The following is a 27,486-nucleotide window of genomic DNA, read 5'->3' as shown; positions in this document are numbered from 1 at the left end:
GGATCTGTTCAACGAGTATGTGAAGTGTGCGAAAGTATGAGTCTGATGAGGTCAAATCCCAGACCAATCCCAGACTTAACTTGCGTTATCCTCTAAGATATTGATCGAAACCATGTTTAATCGACTGTTTCAGTGTGGTACCACATTACTACGTGATCCAAACCAGAAAAAACCCAGGATCAGTTCAGCAAGTATGAGAAGAATGCGAAAGTATGAGTCTGATGAGTGAAAATCGCAGGGCTAACCTAGACCTAACATGCGTTATCCTCTAAAATATTGATCCAAACCAGGTTTAATTGACTGTTTCAGTATTGTACTTCATTACTACGTGATACAAACCAGAAAAAACCCAGGATCCGTTCTACAAGTATGTGAAGAATGCGAAAGTATGAGTCTGATGAGTGAAAATCCCAGGCCTAACCTAGACCTAACATGCGTTATCCTCAAAAATATTGATAGAAACCTGGTTTAATCGACTGTTTCAGTGTGGTACCACATTACTATGTGATTCAAACCAGAAAGTAACCCAGGATCTGTTCAACGAGTATGTGAAGTGTGCGAAAGTATGAGTCTGATGAGGTCAAATCCCAGACCTATCCCAAACCTAACTATGCGTTATCCTCTAAAATATTGATCAAAACCAGGTTTAATCGACTGTTTCAGTGTGGTACCACATTACTACGCGATCCAAACCAGAAAAAACCCAGGATCCGTTCAACAAGTATGTGAAGAATGCGAAAGTATGTGTCTGAAGAGTGAAAATTCCAGACCTAACCTAGACCTAACATGCGTTATCCTCTAAAATATTGATCCAAACCAGGTTTAATGGACTGTTTCGTTGTGGTACCACACTACTACGTGATCCAAACCAGAGAAAACCCAGGATCATTCAACAAGTATGTGAAAAACACGAAAGTATGAGCCTGATGAGGGCAAATCCCAGACCTATCCCAGACCTAACTTACGTTGTCCTCTAAGATATTGATGGAAACCAGGTTTAATTGACTGTTTCAGTGTTGTACTTCATTACTACGTGATGCAATCCAGAAAAAGCCCAGGATCTAGCCATCAAGTATGAGAAATATGCGAAAGAACGAGCCTGATGAGAGCAAATCCCTGACCTAACCTAGACCTAACATGAATTATTCTCTAAAATATTGATCGAAACCATGTTTAATCGACTGTTTCAGTGTGGTACCACATTACTATGTGATACAAACCAGAAAATAACCCAGGATCTGTTCAACGAGTATGTGAAGTGTGCGAAAGTATGAGTCTGATGAGGGCAAATCCCAGACCTATCCCAAACCTGACTATGCGTTATCCTCTAAAATATTGATCAAAACCAGGTTTAATCGACTGTTTCAGTGTGGTACCACATTACTACGTGATCCAAACCAGAAAAAACCCAGGATCCGTTCAACAAGTATGTGAAGAATGCGAAAGTATGAGGCTGATGAGTGAAAATCCCAGGCCTAACCTAGACCTAACATGCGTTATCCTCAAAAATATTGATCGAAACCTGGTTTAATTGACTGTTTCAGCGTGGTACCACATTACTACGTGATACAAACCAGAAACAGCCCAGTATCTAGCCATGAAGTATGAGAAATATGCGAAAGTATGAGCCTGCTGAGGGCAAATCCTAGACCTAACCCAAACCTAACATGCGTTATCCTCTAAAATATTTATCCAGACCAGGTTTCATTGAATGTTTCAGTGTGGTACCACTTTACTACGTGATCCAATCCAGAAATAGCCCTGGATCTAGCCATGAAGCATGAGAAATATGCGAAAGTATGAGTCTGATCAGTGAAAATCCCACGGCTAACCTAGACCTTACATGCGTTATCCTCTAAAATATTTATCAAGACCAGGTTTAATTGAACGTTTCAGTGTGGTACCACATTACTACGTGTTCCAAACCAGAAAAAACCCAGGATCCGTTCAACAAGTATGTGAAGAAGGCGAAATTATGAGTCTGATCAGTGAAAATCTCAGGCCTTACCTAGACCTAACTTGCGATGGCTTCAAAAATATTGATGGAAACCAGGTTTCATTGACTGTTTCAGTGTGGTACTACATTACTACGTGATGCAATCCAGAGAAAGCCCATGATCTAGCCATCAAGTATGAGAAATATGCGAAAGAATGAGCCTCATGAGAGCAAATCCCAGACCTAACCTAGACCTAACATGCGTTATCCTCTAAAATATTGAGCGAAACCAGGTTTAATGGACTGTTTCAGTGTGGTACCACACTACTTCGTGATCCAAACCAGAAAAAACCCAGGATCTGTTTAACAGGTATGTGAAAAACTCGAAACTGTGAGCCTGATGAGGGCAAATCTTAGACCTAACCTTGACCTAAGATGCGTTATCCTCTAAAATATTGAGCGAAACCAGGTTTGATGGACTGTTTCAGTGTGGTACCACACTACTACGGGATCCAAACCAGAAAAAACCCAGGATCTGTTCAACAAGTATATGAAAAACACGAAAGTATGAGCCTGATGAGTGTGAATCCCAGAACTATGCCAGACCTAACTTGCGTTATCCTCTAAAATATTGATCGAAACCAGGTTTAATTGACTGTTTCAGCGTGGTACCACATTACTACGTGATACAATCCAGAAAGAGCCCAGGATCTAGCCATGAAGTATGAGAGATATGCGAAAGAACGAGCCTGATGAGAGCAAATCCCAGACCTAACCTAGACCTAACATGAATTATTCTCTAAAATATTGAGCGAAACCAGGTTTGATGGACTGTTTCAGTGTGGTGCCACATTACTACGTGATCCAAACCAGAAAAAACCCAGGATCAGTTCAACAAGTATGAGAAGAATGCGAAAGTATGAGTCTGATGAGTGAAAATCCCAGGGCTAACCTAGACCTTGCATGCGTTATCCTCTAAAATATTCATCCAAACCGGGTTTAATGGACTGTTTCAGTGTGGTACCACATTACTACGTGATCCAAACCAGAAAAAACCCAGGATCCGTTCAACAAGTATGTGAAGAATTCGAAAGTATGAGCCTGCTGAGGGCAAATCCTAGACCTAACCCAAACCTAACATGCGTTATCCTCTAAAATATTTATCAAGACCAGGTTTAATTGACTGTTTCAGTGTGGCCCCACATTACTACGTGATCCAAACCAGAAAAAACCCAGGATCCGTTCTACAAGTATGTGAAGAATGCGAAACTATGAGTCTGATGAGTGAAAATCCCAGGCCTAACCTAGACCTAACATGCGTTATCCTCAATGATATTGATCGAAACCTGGTTTAATCGACTGTTTCAGTGTGGTACCACACTACTATGTGATCCAAACCAGAAAATAACCCAGGATCTGTTCAACGAGTATGTGAAGTGTGCGTAGGTATGAGTCTGATGAGGGCATATCCCAGACCTATCCCAGACCTAACTTGCGTTATCCTCTAAAATATTGATCGAAACCAGGTTTAACCGACTGTTTCAGTGTGGAACCACATTACTACGTGATCCAAACCAGAAAAAACCCAGGATCCGTTCAACAAGTATGTGAAGAATTCGAAAGTATGAGTCTGAAGAGTGAAAATCCCAGACCTAACCTAGACCTCACATGCGTTATCCTCTAAAATATTGATCCAAACCAGGTTTAATGGACTGTTTCAGTGTGGTACCACACTACTACGTGATCCAAACCAGAGAAAACCCAGGATCTGTTCAACAAGTATGTAAAAAACGCGAAAGTATGAGCCCGATGAGGGCAAATCCCAGACCTATCCCAGAGCTAACTATGCGTTATCCTCTAAAATATTGCTCAAAACCAGGTTTAATTGACTGTTTCAGTGTGGTACCACATTACTATGTGATCCAAACCAGAAAAAACCCAGGATCCGTTCAACAAGTATGTGAAGAATTCGAAAGTATGAGTCTGAAGAGTGAAAATCCCAGACCTAACCTAGACCTCACATGCGTTATCCTCTAAAATATTGATCCAAACCAGGTTTAATGGACTGTTTCAGTGTGGTACCACACTACTACGTGATCCAAACCAGAAAAAACCCAGGATCCGTTCAACAAGTTTGTGAAGAATGCGAAAGTATGAGGCTGATGAGTGAAAATCCTAGGCCTACCCTAGACCTAACATGCGTTATCCTCAAACATATTGATCGAAACCTGGTTTAATCGACTGTTTCAGTGTGGTACCACATTACTATGTGATCCAAACCAGAAAATAACCCAGGATCTGTTCAACGAGTATGTGAAGTGTGCGAAAGTATGAGCCTGATGAGGGCAAATCTTAGACCTAACCCAGACCTAAGATGCGTTATCCTCTAAAATATTTATCCAGAACAGGTTCCATTGAATGTTTCAGTGTGGTACCACTTTACTACGTGATCCAATCCAGAAATAGCCCAGGATCTAGCCATGAAGTATGAGAAATATGCGATAGTAAGAGCCTGATGAGGGCAAATCCTAGACCTATCCCAGACCTAACTTGCGTTATCCTCTAAAATATTGATCGAAACCAGGTTTAATTGACAGTTTCAGCGTGGTACCACATTACTACGTGATACAATGCAGAAACAGCCCAGGATCTAGCCATGAAGTATGAGAAATATGCGAAAGTATGAGCCTGATGAGGGCAAATCCTAGACGTAACCCAGACCTAACATGCGTTATCCTCTAAAATATTTATCAAGACCAGGTTTAATTGAATGTTTCAGTGTGGTACCACATTACTACGTGATCCAAACCTGAAAAAACCCAGGATCCGTTCAACAAGTATGTGAAGAATGCGAAAGTATGAGTCTCATGAGCGAAAATTCCAGACCTAACCTAGACCTAACATGCGTTATCCTCTAAAATATTGATCCAAACCAGGTTTAATGGACTGTTTCAGTGTGGTACCACACTACTACGTGATCCAAACCAGAAAAAACCCAGGATCTGTTCAACAAGTATGTGAAAAACGCGAAAGTATGAGCCTGATGAGGGCAAATCCCAGACCAATCCCAGACCTAACTTGCGTTGTCCTCTAAGATATTGATGGAAACCAGGTTTAATTGACTGTTTCAGTGTTGTACTTCATTACTACGTGATGCAATCCAGAAAAGACCCAGGATCTAGCCATCAAGTATGAGAAATATGCGAAAGAACGAGCCTGATGAGAGCAAATCCCAGACCTGACCTAGACCTAACAAGAATTCTTCTCTAAAATATTGATCGAAACCAGGTTTAATTGACTGTTTCAGTGTGGACCCTCATTACTTCGTGATCCAAACCAGAAAAAACCCAGGATCCGTTCAACAAGTATGTGAAGAATGCGAAAGTATGAGTCTGATGAGTGAAAATCCCAGGCCTAACCTAGACCTAACATGCGTTATCTTCAAAAATATTGATCGGAACCTGGTTTAATCGACTGTTTCAGTGTGGTACCACATTACCATGTGATCCAAACCAGAAAATAACCCAGGATCTGTTCAACGAGTATGTGAAGTGTGCGAAAGTATGAGTCTGATGAGGTCAAATCCCAGACAAATCCCAGACTTAACTTGCGTTATCCTCTAAGATATTGATCGAAACCATGTTTAATCGACTGTTTCAGTGTGGTACCACATTACTACGTGATCCAAACCAGAAAAAACCCAGGATCAGTTCAGCAAGTATGAGAAGAATGCGAAAGTATGAGTCTGATGAGTGAAAATCGCAGGGCTAACCTAGACCTAACATGCGTTATCCTCTAAAATATTGATCCAAACCAGGTTTAATTGACTGTTTCAGTATTGTACTTCATTACTACGTGATACAAACCAGAAAAAACCCAGGATCTGTTCAACAAATATGTGAAAAACGCGAAAGTATGAGCCTGATGAGGGCGAATCCCAGACCTATGTCAGACCTAACTTGCGTTGTCCTCTAAGATATTGATGGAAACCAGGTTTAATTGACTGTTTCAGTGTTGTACTTCATTACTACGTGATGCAATCCAGAAAAAGCCCAGGATATAGCCATCAAGTATGAGAAATATGCGAAAGAATGAGCCTGATGAGAGCAAATCCCAGACCTAACCTAGACCTAACATGCGTTATCCTCTAGAATATTTATCAAGACCAGGTTTAATTGAATGTTTCAGTGTGGTACCACTTTACTACGTGATCCAGAGCAGAAAAAACCCTCGATCAGGTCAACATGTATGTTAAAACTGCGAAAGTATGACCCTGATGAGGGCAAATCCCAGGCCTAACCTAGACCAAACTTGCGTTATCCTCTAAAATATTGATCGAAACCAGGTTTAATTGACTGTTTCAGTGTGGTACCACATTACTACGTCATACAATCCAGAAACAGCCCAGGATCTAGCCATCAAGTATGAGAAATATGCGAAAGAATGTGCCTGATGAGAGCAAATCCCAGACCTAACCTAGACCTAACATGAATTATTCTCTAAAATATTGATCGAAACCAGGTTTAATTGACTGTTTCAGTGTTGTACTTCATTACTACGTGATGCAATCCAGAAAAAGCCCAGGATCTAGCCATCAACTATGAGAAATATGCGAAAGAATGAGCCTGATGAGGGCAAATCCTAGACCTAACCCAGACCTAACATGCGTTATCCTCTAAAATGTTTATCAAGACCAGGTTTAATTGAATGTTTCAGTGTAGTATCACACTACTACGTGACCCAAACCAGAAAAAACCCAGGATCTGTTCAACAAGTATGTGAAAAACGCGAAAGTATGAGCCTGATGAGGGCAAATCCCGGACCTATCCCAGACCTAACTTGCGTTATCCTCTAAAATATTGATCGAAACCTGGTTTAATCGACTATTTCAGTGTGGTACCACATTACTATATGATCCAAACCAGAAAATAACCCAGGATCCGTTCAACAAGTATGTGAAGAATGCGAAAGTATGAGTCTGATGAGTGAAAATCCCAGGCCTGACCTAGACCTAACATGCGTTATCCTCTAAAATATTGAGCGAAAGCAGGTTTAATGGACTGTTTCAGTGTGGTACCACACTACTACGGGATCCGAACCAGAAAAAACCCAGGATCTGTTCAACAAGTATGTGAAAAACGCGACAGTATGAGCCTGATGAGGGCAAATCCCAGACCTATCCCAGACCTAACTTGCGTTGTCCTCTAAAATATTGATGGAAATCAGGTTTAATTGACTGTTTCAGTGTTGTACTTCATTACTACGTGATGCAATCCAGAAAAAGCTCAGGATCTAGCCATCAAGTATGAGAAATATGCGAAAGAATGAGCCTGATGAGAGCAAATCCCAGACCTATCCCAGACCTAACTTGCGTTATCCTCTAAGATATTGATGGAAACCAGGTTTAATTGACTGTTTCAGTGTTGTACTTCATTACTACGTGATGCTATCCAGAAAAAGCCCAGGATCTAGCCATCAAGTATGAGAAATATGCGAAAGAACGAGCCTGATGAGAGCAAATCCCAGACCTAACCTAGACCTAACATGAATTCTTCTCTAAAATATTGATCGAAACCAGGTTTAATTGACTGTTTCAGTGTGGACCCTCATTACTTCGTGATCCAAACCAGAAAAAACCCAGGATCCGTTCAAAAAGTATGTGAAGAATGCGAAAGTATGAGTCTGATGAGTGAAAATCCCAGGCCTAACCTAGACCTAACATGCGTTATCTTCAAAAATATTGATCGGAACCTGGTTTAATCGATTGTTTCAGTGTGGTACCACATTACCATGTGATCCAAACCAGAAAATAACCCAGGATCTGTTCAACGAGTATGTGAAGTGTGCGATAGTATGAGTCTGATGAGGTCAAATCCCAGACCAATCCCAGACTTAACTTGCGTTATCCTCTAAGATATTGATCGAAACCAGGTTTAATGGACTGTTTCAGTGTGGTACCACATTACTACGTGATCCAAACCAGAAAAAACCCAGGATCCGTTCAACAAGTATGTGAAGAATTCGAAAGTATGAGCCTGCTGAGGGCAAATCCTAGACCTAACCCAAACCTAACATGCGTTATCCTCTAAAATATTTATCAAGACCAGGTTTAATTGACTGTTTCATTGTGGCCCCACATTACTACGTGATCCAAACCAGAAAAAACCCAGGATCCGTTCTACAAGTATGTGAAGAATGCGAAACTATGAGTCTGATGAGTGAAAATCCCAGGCCTAACCTAGACCTAACATGCGTTATCCTCAATAATATTGATCGAAACCTGGTTTAATCGACTGTTTCAGTGTGGTACCACATTACTATGTGATCCAAACCAGAAAGTAACCCAGGATCTGTTCAACGAGTATGTGAAGTGTGCGAAAGTATGAGTCTGATGAGGTCAAATCCCAGACCTATCCCAAACCTAACTATGCGTTATCCTCTAAAATATTGATCAAAACCAGGTTTAATCGACTGTTTCAGTGTGGTACCACATTACTACGTGATCCAAACCAGAAAAAACCCAGGATCCGTTAAACAAGTATGTGAAGAATTCGAAAGTATGAGTCTGAAGAGTGAAAATCCCAGACCTAACCTAGACCTCACATGCGTTATCCTCTAAAATATTGATCCAAACCAGGTTTAATGGACTGTTTCAGTGTGGTACCACACTACTACGTGATCCAAACCAGAAAAAACCCAGGATCCGTTCAACAAGTATGTGAAGAATGCGAAAGTATGAGGCTGATGAGTGAAAATCCTAGGCCTACCCTAGACCTAACATGCGTTATCCTCAAACATATTGATCGAAACCTGGTTTAATCGACTGTTTCAGTGTGGTACCACATTACTATGTGATCCAAACCAGAAAATAACCCAGGATCTGTTCAACGAGTATGTGAAGTGTGCGAAAGTATGAGCCTGATGAAGGCAAATCTTAGACCTAACCCAGACCTAAGATGCGTTATCCTCTAAAATATTTATCCAGAACAGGTTTCATTGAATGTTTCAGTGTGGTACCACTTTACTACGTGATCCAATCCAGAAATAGCCCAGGATCTAGCCATGAAGTATGAGAAATATGCGAAAGTATGAGCCTGATGAGGGCAAATCCTAGACGTAACCCAGACCTAACATGCGTTATCCTCTAAAATATTTATCAAGACCAGGTTTAATTGAATGTTTCAGTGTGGTACCACATTACTACGTGATCCAAACCAGAAAAAACCCAGGATCCGTTCAACAAGTATGTGAAGAATGCGAAAGTATGAGTCTCATGAGCGAAAATTCCAGACCTAACCTAGACCTAACATGCGTTATCCTCTAAAATATTGATCCAAACCAGGTTTAATGGACTGTTTCAGTGTGGTACCACACTACTACGTGATCCAAACCAGAAAAAACCCAGGATCTGTTCAACAAGTATGTGAAAAACGCGAAAGTATGAGCCTGATGAGGGCAAATCCCAGACCAATCCCAGACCTAACTTGCGTTGTCCTCTAAGATATTGATGGAAACCAGGTTTAATTGACTGTTTCAGTGTTGTACTTCATTACTACGTGATGCAATCCAGAAAAGGCCCAGGATCTAGCCATCAAGTATGAGAAATATGCGAAAGAACGAGCCTGATGAGAGCAAATCCCAGACCTGACCTAGACCTAACAAGAATTCTTCTCTAAAATATTGATCGAAACCAGGTTTAATTGACTGTTTCAGTGTGGACCCTCATTACTTCGTGATCCAAACCAGAAAAAACCCAGGATCCGTTCAACAAGTATGTGAAGAATGCGAAAGTATGAGTCTGATGAGTGAAAATCCCAGGCCTAACCTAGACCTAACATGCGTTATCTTCAAAAATATTGATCGGAACCTGGTTTAATCGACTGTTTCAGTGTGGTACCACATTACCATGTGATCCAAACCAGAAAATAACCCAGGATCTGTTCAACGAGTATGTGAAGTGTGCGAAAGTATGAGTCTGATGAGGTCAAATCCCAGACCAATCCCAGACTTATCTTGCGTTATCCTCTAAGATATTGATCGAAACCATGTTTAATCGACTGTTTCAGTGTGGTACCACATTACTACGTGATCCAAACCAGAAAAAACCCAGGATCAGTTCAGCAAGTATGAGAAGAATGCGAAGGTATGAGTCTGATGAGTGAAAATCGCAGGGCTAACCTAGACCTAACATGCGTTATCCTCTAAAATATTGATCCAAACCAGGTTTAATTGACTGTTTCAGTATTGTACTTCATTACTACGTGATACAAACCAGAAAAAACCCAGGATCTGTTCAACAAATATGTGAAAAACGCGAAAGTATGAGCCTGATGAGGGCGAATCCCAGACCTATGTCAGACCTAACTTGCGTTGTCCTCTAAGATATTGATGGAAACCAGGTTTAATTGACTGTTTCAGTGTTGTACTTCATTACTACGTGATGCAATCCAGAAAAAGCCCAGGATATAGCCATCAAGTATGAGAAATATGCGAAAGAATGAGCCTGATGAGAGCAAATCCCAGACCTAACCTAGACCTAACATGCGTTATCCTCTAGAATATTTATCAAGACCAGGTTTAATTGAATGTTTCAGTGTAGTATCACACTACTACGTGACCCAAACCAGAAAAAACCCAGGATCTGTTCAACAAGTATGTGAAAAACGCGAAAGTATGAGCCTGATGAGGGCAAATCCCGGACCTATCCCAGACCTAACTTGCGTTATCCTCTAAAATATTGATCGAAACCTGGTTTAATCGACTATTTCAGTGTGGTACCACATTACTATATGATCCAAACCAGAAAATAACCCAGGATCCGTTCAACAAGTATGTGAAGAATGCGAAAGTATGAGTCTGATGAGTGAAAATCCCAGGCCTGACCTAGATCTAACATGCGTTATCCTCTAAAATATTGAGCGAAACCAGGTTTAATGGACTGTTTCAGTGTGGTACCACACTACTACGGGATCCGAACCAGAAAAAACCCAGGATCTGTTCAACAAGTATGTGAAAAACGCGACAGTATGAGCCTGATGAGGGCAAATCCCAGACCTATCCCAGACCTAACTTGCGTTGTCCTCTAAAATATTGATAGAAATCAGGTTTAATTGACTGTTTCAGTGTTGTACTTCATTACTACGTGATGCAATCCAGAAAAAGCTCAGGATCTAGCCATCAAGTATGAGAAATATGCGAAAGAATGAGCCTGATGAGAGCAAATCCCAGACCTATCCCAGACCTAACTTGCGTTATCCTCTAAGATATTGATGGAAACCAGGTTTAATTGACTGTTTCAGTGTTGTACTTCATTACTACGTGATGCTATCCAGAAAAAGCCCAGGATCTAGCCATCAAGTATGAGAAATATGCGAAAGAACGAGCCTGATGAGAGCAAATCCCAGACCTAACCTAGACCTAACATGAATTCTTCTCTAAAATATTGATCGAAACCAGGTTTAATTGACTGTTTCAGTGTGGACCCTCATTACTTCGTGATCCAAACCAGAAAAAACCCAGGATCCGTTCAAAAAGTATGTGAAGAATGCGAAAGTATGAGTCTGATGAGTGAAAATCCCAGGCCTAACCTAGACCTAACATGCGTTATCTTCAAAAATATTGATCGGAACCTGGTTTAATCGATTGTTTCAGTGTGGTACCACATTACCATGTGATCCAAACCAGAAAATAACCCAGGATCTGTTCAACGAGTATGTGAAGTGTGCGATAGTATGAGTCTGATGAGGTCAAATCCCAGACCAATCCCAGACTTAACTTGCGTTATCCTCTAAGATATTGATCGAAACCAGGTTTAATCGACTGTTTCAGTGTGGTACCACCTTACTACGTGATCCAAACCAGAAAAAACCCAGGATCAGTTCAGCAAGTATGAGAAGAATGCGAAAGTATGAGTCTGATGAGTGAAAATCCCAGGGCTAACCTAGACCTAACATGCGTTATCCTCTAAAATATTGATCCAAACCAGGTTTAATGGACTGTTTCAGTGTGGTACCACACTACTACGTGATACAAGCCAGAAAAAACCCAGGATCTGTTCAACAAGTATGTGAAAAACGCGAAAGTATGAGCCTGATGAGGGCGAATCCCAGACCTATGCCAGACCTAACTTGCGTTGTCCTCTAAGATATTGGTGGAAACCAGGTTTAATTGACTGTTTCAGTATTGTACTTCATTACTACGTGATACAAACCAGAAAAAACCCAGGATCTGTTCAACAAATATGTGAAAAACGCGAAAGTATGAGCCTGATGAGGGCGAATCCCAGACCTATGCCAGACCTAACTTGCGTTATCCTCTAAGATATTGATGGAAACCAGGTTTAATTGACTGTTTCAGTGTTGTACTTCATTACTACGTGATGCAATCCAGAAAAAGCCCAGGATATAGCCATCAAGTATGAGAAATATGCGAAAGAATAAGGCTGTTGAGAGCAAATCCCAGACCTAACCTAGACCTAACATGCGTTATCCTCTAAAATATTTATCAAGACTAGGTTTAATTGAATGTTTCAGTGTGGACCCTCATTACTTCGTGATCCAAACCAGAAAAAACCCAGGATCCGTTCAAAAAGTATGTGAAGAATGCGAAAGTATGAGTCTGATGAGTGAAAATCCCAGGCCTAACCTAGACCTAACATGCGTTATCTTCAAAAATATTGATCGGAACCTGGTTTAATCGATTGTTTCAGTGTGGTACCACATTACCATGTGATCCAAACCAGAAAATAACCCAGGATCTGTTCAACGAGTATGTGAAGTGTGCGATAGTATGAGTCTGATGAGGTCAAATCCCAGACCAATCCCAGACTTAACTTGCGTTATCCTCTAAGATATTGATCGAAACCAGGTTTAATCGACTGTTTCAGTGTGGTACCACCTTACTACGTGATCCAAACCAGAAAAAACCCAGGATCAGTTCAGCAAGTATGAGAAGAATGCGAAAGTATGAGTCTGATGAGTGAAAATCCCAGGGCTAACCTAGACCTAACATGCGTTATCCTCTAAAATATTGATCCAAACCAGGTTTAATGGACTGTTTCAGTGTGGTACCACACTACTACGTGATACACGCCAGAAAAAACCCAGGATCTGTTCAACAAGTATGTGAAAAACGCGAAAGTATGAGCCTGATGAGGGCGAATCCCAGACCTATGCCAGACCTAACTTGCGTTGTCCTCTAAGATATTGGTGGAAACCAGGTTTAATTGACTGTTTCAGTATTGTACTTCATTACTACGTGATACAAACCAGAAAAAACCCAGGATCTGTTCAACAAATATGTGAAAAACGCGAAAGTATGAGCCTGATGAGGGCGAATCCCAGACCTATGCCAGACCTAACTTGCGTTGTCCTCTAAGATATTGATGGAAACCAGGTTTAATTGACTGTTTCAGTATTGTACTTCATTACTACGTGATACAAACCAGAAACAGCCCAGGATCTAGCCATCAAGTATGAGAAATATGCGAAAGAATGTGCCTGATGAGAGCAAATCCCAGACCTAACCTAGACCTAACATGAATTATTCTCTAAAATATTGATCGAAACCAGGTTTAATTGACTGTTTCAGTGTTGTACTTCATTACTACGTGATGCAATCCAGAAAAAGCCCAGGATCTAGCCATCAAGTATGAGAAATATGCGAAAGAATGAGCCTGATGAGGGCAAATCCTAGACCTAACCCAGACCTAACATGCGTTATCCTCTAAAATGTTTATCAAGACCAGGTTTAATTGAATGTTTCAGTGCAGTATCACACTACTACGTGACCCAAACCAGAAAAAACCCAGGATCTGTTCAACAAGTATGTGAAAAACGCGAAAGTATGAGCCTGATGAGGGCAAATCCCGGACCTATCCCAGACCTAACTTGCGTTATCCTCAAAAATATTGATCGAAACCAGGTTTAATCGACTGTTTCAGTGTGGTACCACATTACTGCGTGATCCAAACTAGAAAAAAACCCAGGATCTCGTCAACGAGTATGTGAAGTGTGCGAAAGTATGAGTCTGATGAGGGCAAATCCCAGACCTATCCCAGACCTAACATGCGTTATCCTCTAAAATATTTATCAAGACCAGGTTTAATTGATTGTTTCAGTGTGGACCCACATTACTACGTGAACCAAACCCGAAAAAACCCAGGATCCGTTCAGTAAGTATGTGAGGAATGCGAAACTATGAGTCTGATGAGTGAAAATCCCAGGCCTAACCTAGACCTAACATGCGTTGTCCTCAAAAATATTGATCGAAACCTGGTTTAATCGACTGTTTCAGTGTGGTACCACATTACTATGTGATCCAAACCAGAAAATAACCCAGGATCTGTTCAACGAATATGTGAAGTGTGCGAAAGTATGAGTCTGATGAGGGCAAATCCCAGACCTATCCCAGACCTAACATGCGTTATCCTCTAAAATGTTTATCAATACCAGGTTTAATTGAATGTTTCAGTGTAGTATCACACTACTACGTGACCCAAACCAGAAAAAACCCAGGATCTGTTCAACGAGTATGTGAAAAACGCGAAAGTATGAGCCTGATGAGGGCAAATCCCGGACCTATCCCAGACCTAACTTGCGTTATCCTCTAAAATATTGATCGAAACCTGGTTTAATCGACTGTTTCAGTGTGGTACCACATTAGTATGTGATCCAAACCAGAAAATAACCCAGGATCTGTTCAACGAGTATGTGAAGTGTGCGATAGTATTAGTCTGATGAGGGCAAATCCCAGACCTATCCCAGACCTAACATGCGTTATCCTCTAAAATATTTATCAAGACCAGGTTTAATTGATTGTTTCAGTGTGGACCCACATTACTACGTGATCCAAACCAGAAAAAACCCAGGATCTGTTCGACAAGTATGTGAAAAACGCGAAACTGTGAGCCTGATGAGGGCAAATATTAGACCTAACCTTGACCTAACATGCGTTATCCTCTAAAATTTTTATCCAGACCAGGTTTCATTGAATGTTTCAGTGTGGTACCACTTTACTACGTGATCCAATCCAGAAATAGCCCAGGATCTAGCCATGAAGTATGAGAAATATGCGAAAGTTTCAGCCTGATGAGGGCAAATCCTAGACCTAACCCAGACCTAACATGCGTTATTCTCTAAAATATTTATCAAGACCAGGTTTAATTGAATGTTTCAGTGTGGTACCACATTACTATGTGATCCAAACCAGAAAATAACGCAGGATCCGTTCAACAAGTATGTGAAGTGTACGAAAGTATGAGCCTGATGAGAGCAAATCCCATACCTAACCTAGACCTAACATGAATTATTCTCTAAAATATTGGTCGAAACCAGGTTTAATTGACTGTTTCAGTGTGGTCCCACATTACTACGTGACCCAAACCAGAAAAAACCCAGGATCCGTTCAACAAGTATGTGAAAAACGCGAAACTTTGAGCCTGATGAGGGCAAATCTTAGACCTAACCCTAAGATGCTTTATCCTCTAAAATATTTATCCAGAACAGGTTTCATTGAATGTTTCAGCGTGGTACCACATTACTACGTGATACAATGCAGAAACAGCCCAGGATCTAGCCATGAAGTATGAGAAATATGCGAAAGTATGAGCCTGATGAGGGCAAATCCTAGACGTAACCCAGACCTAACATGCGTTTGCCTCTAAAATATTTATCAAGACCATGTTTAATTGAATGTTTCAGTGTGGTACCACATTACTACGTCATCCAAACCAGAAAAAACCCAGGATCCGTTCAACAAGTATGTGAAGAATGCGAATGTATGAGTCTGATCAGTGAAAATCTCAGGCCTTACATAGACCTAACTTGCGTTGTCCTCTAAAATATTGATGGAAACCAGTTTTCATTGACTGTTTCAGTGTGGAACTACATTACTACGTGATGCAATCCAGAAGAAGCCCAGGATCCGTTCAACAAGTATGTGAAGAAAGCGAAAGTATGAGTCTGATGAGGGCTAATCCCAGACCTATCCCAGACCTAACATGCGTTATCCTCAAAAATATTGATCGAAACCAGGTTTAATCGACTGTTTCAGTGTGGTACCACATTACTGCGTGATCCAAACTAGAAAAAAACCCAGGATATCGTCAACGAGTATGTGAAGTGTGCGAAAGTATGAGTCTGATGAGGGCTAATCCCAGACCTATCCCAGACCTAACATGCGTTATCCTCTAAAATATTTATCAAGACCAGGTTTAATTGAATGTTTCAGTGTGGTACCACATTACTACGTGATCCAAACCACAAAAAACCCAGCATCAGTTCGACAAGTATGTGAAAAACGCGAAACTGTGAGCCTGATAAGGGCAAATCTTAGACCTAACCTTGACCTAACATGCGTTATCCTCTAAGATTTTTATCCAGACCAGGTTTCATTGAATGTTTCAGTGTGGTACCACTTTACTAAGTGATCCAATCCAGAAATTGCCCAGGATCTAGCCATGAAGTATGAGAAATATGCGAAAGTATGAGCCTGATGAGGGCAAATCCTAGACCTAACCCAGACCTAACATGCGTTATTCTCTAAAATATTTATCAAGATCAGGTTTAATTGAATGTTTCAGTGTGGTACCACATTACTACGTGTTCCAAACCAGAAAAAACCCAGGATCCGTTCAACAAGTATGTGAAGAAGGCGAAAGTATGAGCATGATGAGGGCAAATTCTAGACCTGATCCAGACCTAACATGCGTTATGCTCTAAAATATTTTTCAAGACCAGGTTTAATTGACTGTTTCAGTGTGGTCCCACATTACTACGTGATCCAAACCAGAAAAAACCCAGGATCCGTTCTACAAGTATGTGAAGAATGCGAAAGTATGAGTCTGATGAGTGAAAATCCCAGGCCTAACCTAGACCTAACATGCGTTATCCTCAAAAATATTGATAGAAACCTGGTTTAATCGACTGTTGCAGTGTGGTACCACATTACTATGTGATTCAAACCAGAAAGTAACCCAGGATCTGTTCAACGAGTATGTGAAGTTTGCGAAAATATGAGTCTGATGAGGTCAAATCCCAGACCAATCCCAGAGTTAACTTGCGTTATCCTCTTAAATATTGATCGAAACCAGGTTTAATCGACTGTTACAGTGTGGTACCACATTACTACGTGATCCAAACCAGAAAAAACCCAGGATCAGTTCAACAAGTATGGCAGGAATGCGAAAGTATGAGTCTGATGAGTGAAAATCCCAGGGCTAACCTAGACCTAACATGCGTTATCCTCTAATATATTGATCCAAACCAGGTTTGATTGACTGTTTCAGCGTGGTACCACATTACTACGTGATACAATCCAGAAACAGCCCAGGATCTAGCCATGAAGTATGAGAAATATGCGAAAGTATGAACCTGATGAGGGCAAATCCTAGACCTAACCCATACCTAACATGTGTTATCCTCTAAAATATTTATCAAGACCAGGTTTAATTGAATGTTTCAGTGTGGTACCACTTTACTACGTGATCCAAAGCAGAAAAAACCCTCGAGCAGGTCAACATGTATGTTAAAACTGCGAAAGTATGACCCTGATGAGGGCAAATCCCAGGCCTAACCTAGACCTAACTTGCGTTATCCTCTAAAATATTGATCGAAACCAGGTTTAATTCGCTGTTTCAGCGTGGTACCGCATTACTACGTCATACAATCCAGGAACAGCCCAGGATCTAGCCATCAAGTATGAGAAATATGCGAAAGAATGAGCCTGATGAGAGCAAATCCCAGACCTAACCTAGGCCTAACATGAATTATTCTCTAAAATATTGATCGAAATCAGGTTTAATCGACTGTTTCAGTGTGGTACCACATTACTATGTGATCCAAACAAGAAAATAACCCAGGATCTGTTCAACGAGTATGTGAAGTGTGCGAAAGTATGAGTCTGATGAGGTCAAATCCCAGACCTATCCCAAACCTAACTATGCGTTATCCTCTAAAATATTGATCAAAACCAGGTTTAATCGACTGTTTCAGTGTGGTACCACATTACTACGCGATCCAAACCAGAAAAAACCCAGGATCCGTTCAACAAGTATGTGAAGAATGCGAAAGTATGTGTCTGAAGAGTGAAAATTCCAGACCTAACCTAGACCTAACATGCGTTATCCTCTAAAATATTGATCCAAACCAGGTTTAATGGACTGTTTCAGTGTGGTACCACACTACTACGTGATCCAAACCAGAGAAAACCCAGGATCATTCAACAAGTATGTGAAAAACACGAAAGTATGAGCCAGATGAGGGCAAATCCCAGACCTATCCCAGACCTAACTTACGTTGTCCTCTAAGATATTGATGGAAACCAGGTTTAATTGACTGTTTCAGTGTTGTACTTCATTACTACGTGATGCAATCCAGAAAAAGCCCAGGATCTAGCCATCAAGTATGAGAAATATGCGAAAGAACGAGCCTGATGAGAGCAAATCCCTGACCTAACCTAGACCTAACATGAATTATTCTCTAAAATATTGATCGAAACCATGTTTAATCGACTGTTTCAGTGTGGTACCACATTACTATGTGATACAAACCAGAAAATAACCCAGGATCTGTTCAACGAGTATGTGAAGTGTGCGAAAGTATGAGTCTGATGAGGGCAAATCCCAGACCTATCCCAAACCTGACTATGCGTTATCCTCTAAAATATTGATCAAAACCAGGTTTAATCGACTGTTTCAGTGTGGTACCACATTACTACGTGATCCAAACCAGAAAAAACCCAGGATCCGTTCAACAAGTATGTGAAGAATGCGAAAGTATGAGGCTGATGAGTGAAAATCCCAGGCCTAACCTAGACCTAACATGCGTTATCCTCAAAAATATTGATCGAAACCTGGTTTAATTGACTGTTTCAGCGTGGTACCACATTACTACGTGATACAAACCAGAAACAGCCCAGGATCTAGCCATGAAGTATGAGAAATATGCGAAAGTATGAGCCTGCTGAGGGCAAATCCTAGACCTAACCCAAACCTAACATGCGTTATCCTCTAAAATATTTATCCAGACCAGGTTTCATTGAATGTTTCAGTGTGGTACCACTTTACTACGTGATCCAATCCAGAAATAGCCCAGGATCTAGCCATGAAGTATGAGAAATATGCGAAAGTATGAGTCTGATCAGTGAAAATCCCACGGCTAACCTAGACCTTACATGCGTTATCCTCTAAAATATTTATCAAGACCAGGTTTAATTGAACGTTTCAGTGTGGTACCACATTACTACGTGTTCCAAACCAGAAAAAACCCAGGATCCGTTCAACAAGTATGTGAAGAAGGCGAAATTATGAGTCTGATCAGTGAAAATCTCAGGCCTTACCTAGACCTAACTTGCGATGGCTTCAAAAATATTGATGGAAACCAGGTTTCATTGACTGTTTCAGTGTGGTACTACATTACTACGTGATGCAATCCAGAGAAAGCCCATGATCTAGCCATCAAGTATGAGAAATATGCGAAAGAATGAGCCTCATGAGAGCAAATCCCAGACCTAACCTAGACCTAACATGCGTTATCCTCTAAAATATTGAGCGAAACCAGGTTTAATGGACTGTTTCAGTGTGGTACCACACTACTTCGTGATCCAAACCAGAAAAAACCCAGGATCTGTTTAACAGGTATGTGAAAAACTCGAAACTGTGAGCCTGATGAGGGCAAATCTTAGACCTAACCTTGACCTAAGATGCCTTATCCTCTAAAATATTGAGCGAAACCAGGTTTGATGGACTGTTTCAGTGTGGTACCACACTACTACGGGATCCAAACCAGAAAAAACCCAGGATCTGTTCAACAAGTATATGAAAAACACGAAAGTATGAGCCTGATGAGGGTGAATCCCAGACCTATGCCAGACCTAACTTTTTTTTTTTTTTTTTTTTTTTTTTTTTTTTTGTCGTGGGGAAAATCTTCGAAAGACTCCCTCCCACCTCCTTGGGGAGAGGTGGGAGAGGTGTGTGGGATTCCCCGCGCCCGTACAACGACAGGCGCGGGACTTACCCACTAAAAACCCCACGGTGACCCTTCGGCACGCTTTGGGAGGATACCGGGAATCGCTCGAAGCATTCTTCCGGTATCCTCCCCGTGCCCGCGCTTTCGCGCCCATCCCCCGGGGGGACAATCGGTCCCCCCAGTAGACACACTGCCTCATAGCGGCGGGACGGGGCCACTCCATCCCGCCGCTATCCGTCCCGGGGCCGCGTTTAGTGGCGGCTGCGAGCCCCAACTCGCAACCGCCCGCGACCCCGTTTCCACCCCTCGGCGGCCGGGCGTTCATGGCCGCACCAGACCGCCGAGGGTGCCTCCCCTTGCGTCGGACCGGTAGGGGGAGGCACTCCTACACCCAACCGGTCCGACCCGGCGCCGCCTGGCGGGAGGAGGGTCCCCTCAGGACCCCCCTCCCAGCCTAGGTCACCCGCCACGCCGAGGCGGCCGCCCGCGACGCCTCGCGACCGGGCGACGACCTCGGGCCACCGCACGAGCGCGAGCTTCAGCGCGCCGCTGAAGCTCGCGCTCCCTCCCCGCGGCCTCCTTCTGCAACATTACGTTCTCGCAGAAGGAGGCCACGGCCCTCCACTTCTCCTTGCTGCCGAGCATGGCGCGCACCACGCCCGGCAGCGAGACATCCCGCCCGACGACGCCGACCAGGACACGGCGCTCCCCCTCCCACGCGGGGCATACCTCCAGGGTATGATCCGCCGTGTCCTGCTCAGCGTCGCAGTGGCAGCAACGCGCCGTCGGCTCCTTCCCTATCCGGCACAGGTATCTTCCGAAGCTGCCATGCCCGGAAAATACCTGTGCCATCCGGTAGGTGAGGCTGCCATGGCCTCTGTCCAGCCACTCCTTCAGGAGTGGCCGAACCGCCCCGACAGTCCGGTGCTCCGCGGTTGGCAGAGCCAGCCGCTCCTGCCACGCGAGCAACACGGACCGCCGGGCCTGGCGCTTCAAATCGCCCCAAGCAGGTTCCTGCCCGCCCGGGACCGCCCCCACCCCCGCGCGACGGTCGACGCGGTGCCGGTACATCACCGCGTGCGACCGCGCGAGCAGGTCCATGGGCGGCATCCCCGCTAGAACCGTCGCCGCCTCATGTGACATGGTCCGATACCCGCGGACGACCCTGAGCGCCATGCGCCTCTGCACCCGACGCAGCATAGTCATGCTGCGCCGGGAGGCAGCCAGGTCGTCCGCCCAGACGGGGGCCCCGTATAGGGCCACCGACTGGACCATTGCCACATAGAGGCGACGAACTCGGCCCGCCGGGCCCCCCAGGTTGGGCAGGATCCGGCCCAGAGCCGCAACCATCCTTTCCAACCGGGGGACCAGGCAGCGGAAATGCTCCTCGAAACGCCAGCGGCTATCGAGGATCAGCCCTAGATACCTGATCTGGGGCTTCACCTCGATGTCAGCCCCACCCACCCGGATCAGAGGGGGTGGCGGATCCTGCCGAGGTGAATGAAACGCAATCACCTCGGTCTTATGGACCGCCACCGTCATCCCCATCCCCCTGATCCGGTCGACGACGCGTTGCGACCCCTCCTCCGCGCGACGCATGGCCCTCCCCCAGTGCGCCCCGACGGCCAGCACCAGTGTGTCATCCGCATAACACACCGTGCTGACGCCGTCGGGGAGGCCGGCCCGCAACACCGAGTCGTACGCGATGTTCCACAGGAGTGGCCCGAGGACCGACCCCTGCGGAACACCGCAGTACACCTCCCTCCGCATATCACCATCCCGGCCCGGATACTCGATCCACCTGCCGCGGAGATAGTCCCCGACGACCGCCCTGAGACAAGGGGGGACTCGATGATATTCGAGTCCCCTCCTTATCTCTTCCCAGGGGAGGGTGTTAAAGGCATTGGCAATATCCAAGGATATTGCCAATGCCACCCCTCCCCGGGATGCCAGACCTAACTTGCGTTATCCTCTAAAATATTGATCGAAACCAGGTTTAATTGACTGTTTCAGCGTGGTACCACATTACTACGTGATACAATCCAGAAAGAGCCCAGGATCTAGCCATGAAGTATGAGAGATATGCGAAAGAACGAGCCTGATGAGAGCAAATCCCAGACCTAACCTAGACCTAACATGAATTATTCTCTAAAATATTGAGCGAAACCAAGTTTGATGGACTGTTTCAGTGTGGTGACACATTACTACGTGATCCAAACCAGAAGAAACCCAGGATCAGTTCAACAAGTATGAGAAGAATGCGATAGTATGAGTCTGATGAGTGAAAATCCCAGGGCTAACCTAGACCTTACATGCGTTATCCTCTAAAATATTCATCCAAACCAGGTTTAATGGACCGTTTCAGTGTGGTACCACATTACTACGTGATCCAAACCAGAAAAAACCCAGGATCCGTTCAACAAGTATGTGAAGAATTCGAAAGTATGAGCCTGCTGAGGGCAAATCCTAGACCTAACCCAAACCTAACATGCGTTATCCTCTAAAATATTTGTCAAGACCAGGTTTAATTGACTGTTTCAGTGTGGCCCCACATTACTACGTGATCCAAACCAGAAAAAACCCAGGATCCGTTCTACAAGTATGTGAAGAATGCGAAACTATGAGTCTGATGAGTGAAAATCCCAGGCCTAACCTAGACCTAACATGCGTTATCCTCAATAATATTGATTGAAACCTGGTTTAATCGACTGTTTCAGTGTGGTACCACATTACTATGTGATCCAAACCAGACAGTAACCCAGGATCTGTTCAACGAGTATGTGAAGTGTGCGAAAGTATGAGTCTGATGAGGTCAAATCCCAGACCTATCCCAAACCTAACTATGCGTTATCCTCTAAAATATTGATCAAAACCAGGTTTAATCGACTGTTTCAGTGTGGTACCACATTACTACGTGATCCAAACCAGAAAAAACCCAGAATCCGTTCAACAAGTATGTGAAGAATTCGAAAGTATGAGTCTGAAGAGTGAAAATCCCAGACCTAACCTAGACCTCACATGCGTTATCCTCTAAAGTATTGATCCAAACCAGGTTTAATGGACTGTTTCAGTGTGGTACCACACTACTACGTGATCCAAACCAGAGAAAACCCAGGATCTGTTCAACAAGTATGTAAAAGACGCGAAAGTATGAGCCCGATGAGGGCAAATCCCAGACCTATCCCAGAGCTAACTATGCGTTATCCTCTAAAATATTGCTCAAAACCAGGTTTAATTGACTGTTTCAGTGTGGTACCACATTACTATGTGATCCAAACCAGAAAAAACCCAGGATCCGTTCAACAAGTATGTGAAGAATTCGAAAGTATGAGTCTGAAGAGTGAAAATCCCAGACCTAACCTAGACCTCACATGCGTTATCCTCTAAAATATTGATCCAAACCAGGTTTAATGGACTGTTTCAGTGTGGTACCACACTACTACGTGATCCAAACCAGAAAAAACCCAGGATCCGTTCAACAAGTATGTGAAGAATGCGAAAGTATGAGGCTGATGAGTGAAAATCCTAGGCCTACCCTAGACCTAACATGCGTTATCCTCAAACATATTGATCGAAACCTGGTTTAATCGACTGTTTCAGTGTGGTACCACATTACTACGTGATCCAAACCAGAAAATAACCCAGGATCTGTTCAACGAGTATGTGAAGTGTGCGAAAGTATGAGCCTGATGAGGGCAAATCTTAGACCTAACCCAGACCTAAGATGCGTTATCCTCTAAAATATTTATCCAGAACAGGTTTCATTGAATGTTTCAGTGTGGTACCACTTTACTACGTGATCCAATCCAGAAATAGCCCAGGATCTAGCCATGAAGTATGAGAGATATGCGATAGTAAGAGCCTGATGAGGGCAAATCCTAGACCTATTCCAGACCTAACTTGCGTTATCCTCTAAAATATTGATCGAAACCAGGTTTAATTGACAGTTTCAGCGTGGTACCACATTACTACGTGATACAATGCAGAAACAGCCCAGGATCTAGCCATGAAGTATGAGAAATATGCGAAAGTATGAGCCTGATGAGGGCAAATCCTAGACGTAACCCAGACCTAACATGCGTTATCCTCTAAAATATTTATCAAGACCAGGTTTAATTGAATGTTTCAGTGTGGTACCACATTACTACGTGATCCAAACCAGAAAAAACCCAGGATCCGTTCAACAAGTATGTGAAGAATGCGAAAGTATGAGTCTCATGAGCGAAAATTCCAGACCTAACCTAGACCTAACATGCGTTATCCTCTAAAATATTGATCCAAACCAGGTTTAATGGACTGTTTCAGTGTGGTACCACACTACTACGTGATCCAAACCAGAAAAAACCCAGGATCTGTTCAACAAGTATGTGAAAAACGCGAAAGTATGAGCCTGATGAGGGCAAATCCCAGACCAATCCCAGACCTAACTTGCGTTGTCCTCTAAGATATTGATGGAAACCAGGTTTAATTGACTGTTTCAGTGTTGTACTTCATTACTACGTGATGCAATCCAGAAAAGGCCCAGGATCTAGCCATCAAGTATGAGAAATATGCGAAAGAACGAGCCTGATGAGAGCAAATCCCAGACCTAACCTAGACCTAACAAGCATTCTTCTCTAAAATATTGATCGAAACCAGGTTTAATTGACTGTTTCAGTGTGGACCCTCATTACTTCGTGATCCAAACCAGAAAAAACCCAGGATCCGTTCAACAAGTATGTGAAGAATGCGAAAGTATGAGTCTGATGAGTGAAAATCCCAGGCCTAACCTACACCTAACATGCGTTATCTTCAAAAATATTGATCGGAACCTGGTTTAATCGACTGTTTCAGTGTGGTACCACATTACCATGTGATCCAAACCAGAAAATAACCCAGGATCTGTTCAACGAGTATGTGAAGTGTGCGAAAGTATGAGTCTGATGAGGTCAAATCCCAGACCAATCCCAGACTTAACTTGCGTTATCCTCTAAGATATTGATCGAAACCATGTTTAATCGACTGTTTCAGTGTGGTACCACATTACTACGTGATCCAAACCAGAAAAAACCCAGGATCAGTTCAGCAAGTATGAGAAGAATGCGAAAGTATGAGTCTGATGAGTGAAAATCGCAGGGCTAACCTAGACCTAACATGCGTTATCCTCTAAAATATTGATCCAAACCAGGTTTAATTGACTGTTTCAGTATTGTACTTCATTACTACGTGATACAAACCAGAAAAAACCCAGGATCTGTTCAACAAATATGTGAAAAACGCGAAAGTATGAGCCTGATGAGGGCGAATCCCAGACCTATGTCAGACCTAACTTGCGTTGTCCTCTAAGATATTGATGGAAACCAGGTTTAATTGACTGTTTCAGTGTTGTACTTCATTACCACGTGATGCAATCCAGGAAAAGCCCAGGATATAGCCATCAAGTATGAGAAATATGCGAAAGAATGAGCCTGATGAGAGCAAATCCCAGACCTAACCTAGACCTAACATGCGTTATCCTCTAGAATATTTATCAAGACCAGGTTTAATTGAATGTTTCAGTGTGGTACCACTTTACTACGTGATCCAGAGCAGAAAAAACCCTCGATCAGGTCAACATGTATGTTAAAACTGCGAAAGTATGACCCTGATGAGGGCAAATCCCAGGCCTAACCTAGACCTAACTTGCGTTATCCTCTAAAATATTGATCGAAACCAGGTTTAATTGACTGTTTCAGTGTGGTACCACATTACTACGTCATACAATCCAGAAACAGCCCAGGATCTAGCCATCAAGTATGAGAAATATGCGAAAGAATGTGCCTGATGAGAGCAAATCCCAGACCTAACCTAGACCTAACATGAATTATTCTCTAAAATATTGATCGAAACAAGGTTTAATTGACTGTTTCAGTGTTGCACTTCATTACTACGTGATCCAATCCAGAAAAAGCCCAGGATCTAGCCATCACGTATGAGAAATATGCGAAAGAATGAGCCTGATGAGGGCAAATCCTAGACCTAACCCAGACCTAACATGCGTTATCCTCTAAAATGTTTATCAAGACCAGGTTTAATTGAATGTTTCAGTGTAGTATCACACTACTACGTGACCCAAACCAGAAAAAACCCGGGATCTGTTCAACAAGTATGTGAAAAACGCGAAAGTATGAGCCTGATGAGGGCAAATCCCGGACCTATCCCAGACCTAACTTGCGTTATCCTCTAAAATATTGAGCGAAACCAGGTTTAATGGACTGTTTCAGTGTGGTACCACACTACTACGGGATCCGAACCAGAAAAAACCCAGGATCTGTTCAACAAGTATGTGAAAAACGCGACAGTATGAGCCTGATGAGGGCAAATCCCAGACCTATCCCAGACCTAACTTGCGTTGTCCTCTAAAATATTGATGGAAACCAGGTTTAATTGATTGTTTCAGTGTTGTACTTCATTACTACGTGATGCAATCCAGAAAAAGCTCAGGATCTAGCCATCAAGTATGAGAAATATGCGAAAGAATGAGCCTGATGAGAGCAAATCCCAGACCTATCCCAGACCTAACTTGCGTTATCCTCCAAAATATTGATCGAAACCAGGTTTAATTGACTGTTTTAGTGTGGTACCACATTACTACGTGATCCAAACCAGAAAAAACCCAGGATCTGTCAAACAAATATGTGAAATACGCGAAAGTATGAGCCTGATGAGGGCGAATCCCAGTCCTATGCCAGACCTAACTTGCGTTGTCCTCTAAGATATTGATGGAAACCAGGATTAATTGACTATTTCAGTGTTGTACTTCATTACTACGTGATGCAGTCCAGAAAAAGCCCAGGATATAGCCATCAAGTATGAGAAATATGCGAAAGAATGACCCTGATGAGAGCAAATCCCAGACCTAACCTAGACCTAACATGCGTTATCCTCTAAAATATTTATCAAGACCAGGTTTAATTGAATGTTTCAGTGTGGTACCACTTTACTACGTGATCCAAAGCAGAAAAAACCCTCGATCTGGTCAACATGTATGTTAAAACTGCGAAAGTATGACCCTGATGAGTGCAAATCCCAGGCCTAACCTAGACCTAACTTGCGTTATCCTCTAAAATATTGATCGAAACCAGGTTTAATTGACTGTTTCAGTGTGGTACCACATTACTACGTCATACAATCCAGAAACAGCCCAGGATCTAGCCATCAAGTATGAGAAATATGCGAAAGAATGTGCCTGATGAGAGCAAATCCCAGACCTAACCTAGACCTAACATGAATTATTCTCTAAAATATTTATCAAGACCATGTTTAATTGAATGTTTCAGTGTGGTACCACATTACTACGTCATACAATCCAGAAACAGCCCAGGATCTAGCCATCAAGTATGAGAAATATGCGAAAGAATGTGCCTGATGAGAGCAAATCCCAGACCTAACCTAGACCTAACATGAATTATTCTCTAAAATATTGATCGAAACCAGGTTTAATTGACTGTTTCAGCGTGGTACCACATTACTACGTGATACAATGCAGAAACAGCCCAGGATCTAGCCATGAAGTATGAGAAATATGCGAAAGTATGAGCCTGATGAGGGCAAATCCTAGACGTA

This window comes from Colletes latitarsis, unplaced genomic scaffold, assembly GCF_051014445.1.
Source record: "Colletes latitarsis isolate SP2378_abdomen unplaced genomic scaffold, iyColLati1 scaffold0002, whole genome shotgun sequence".
Lineage (NCBI taxonomy): Eukaryota > Metazoa > Arthropoda > Insecta > Hymenoptera > Colletidae > Colletes > Colletes latitarsis.
The sequence above is the reverse complement of the archived record's forward strand: the minus strand, read 5'-3'. Positions refer to the sequence as shown.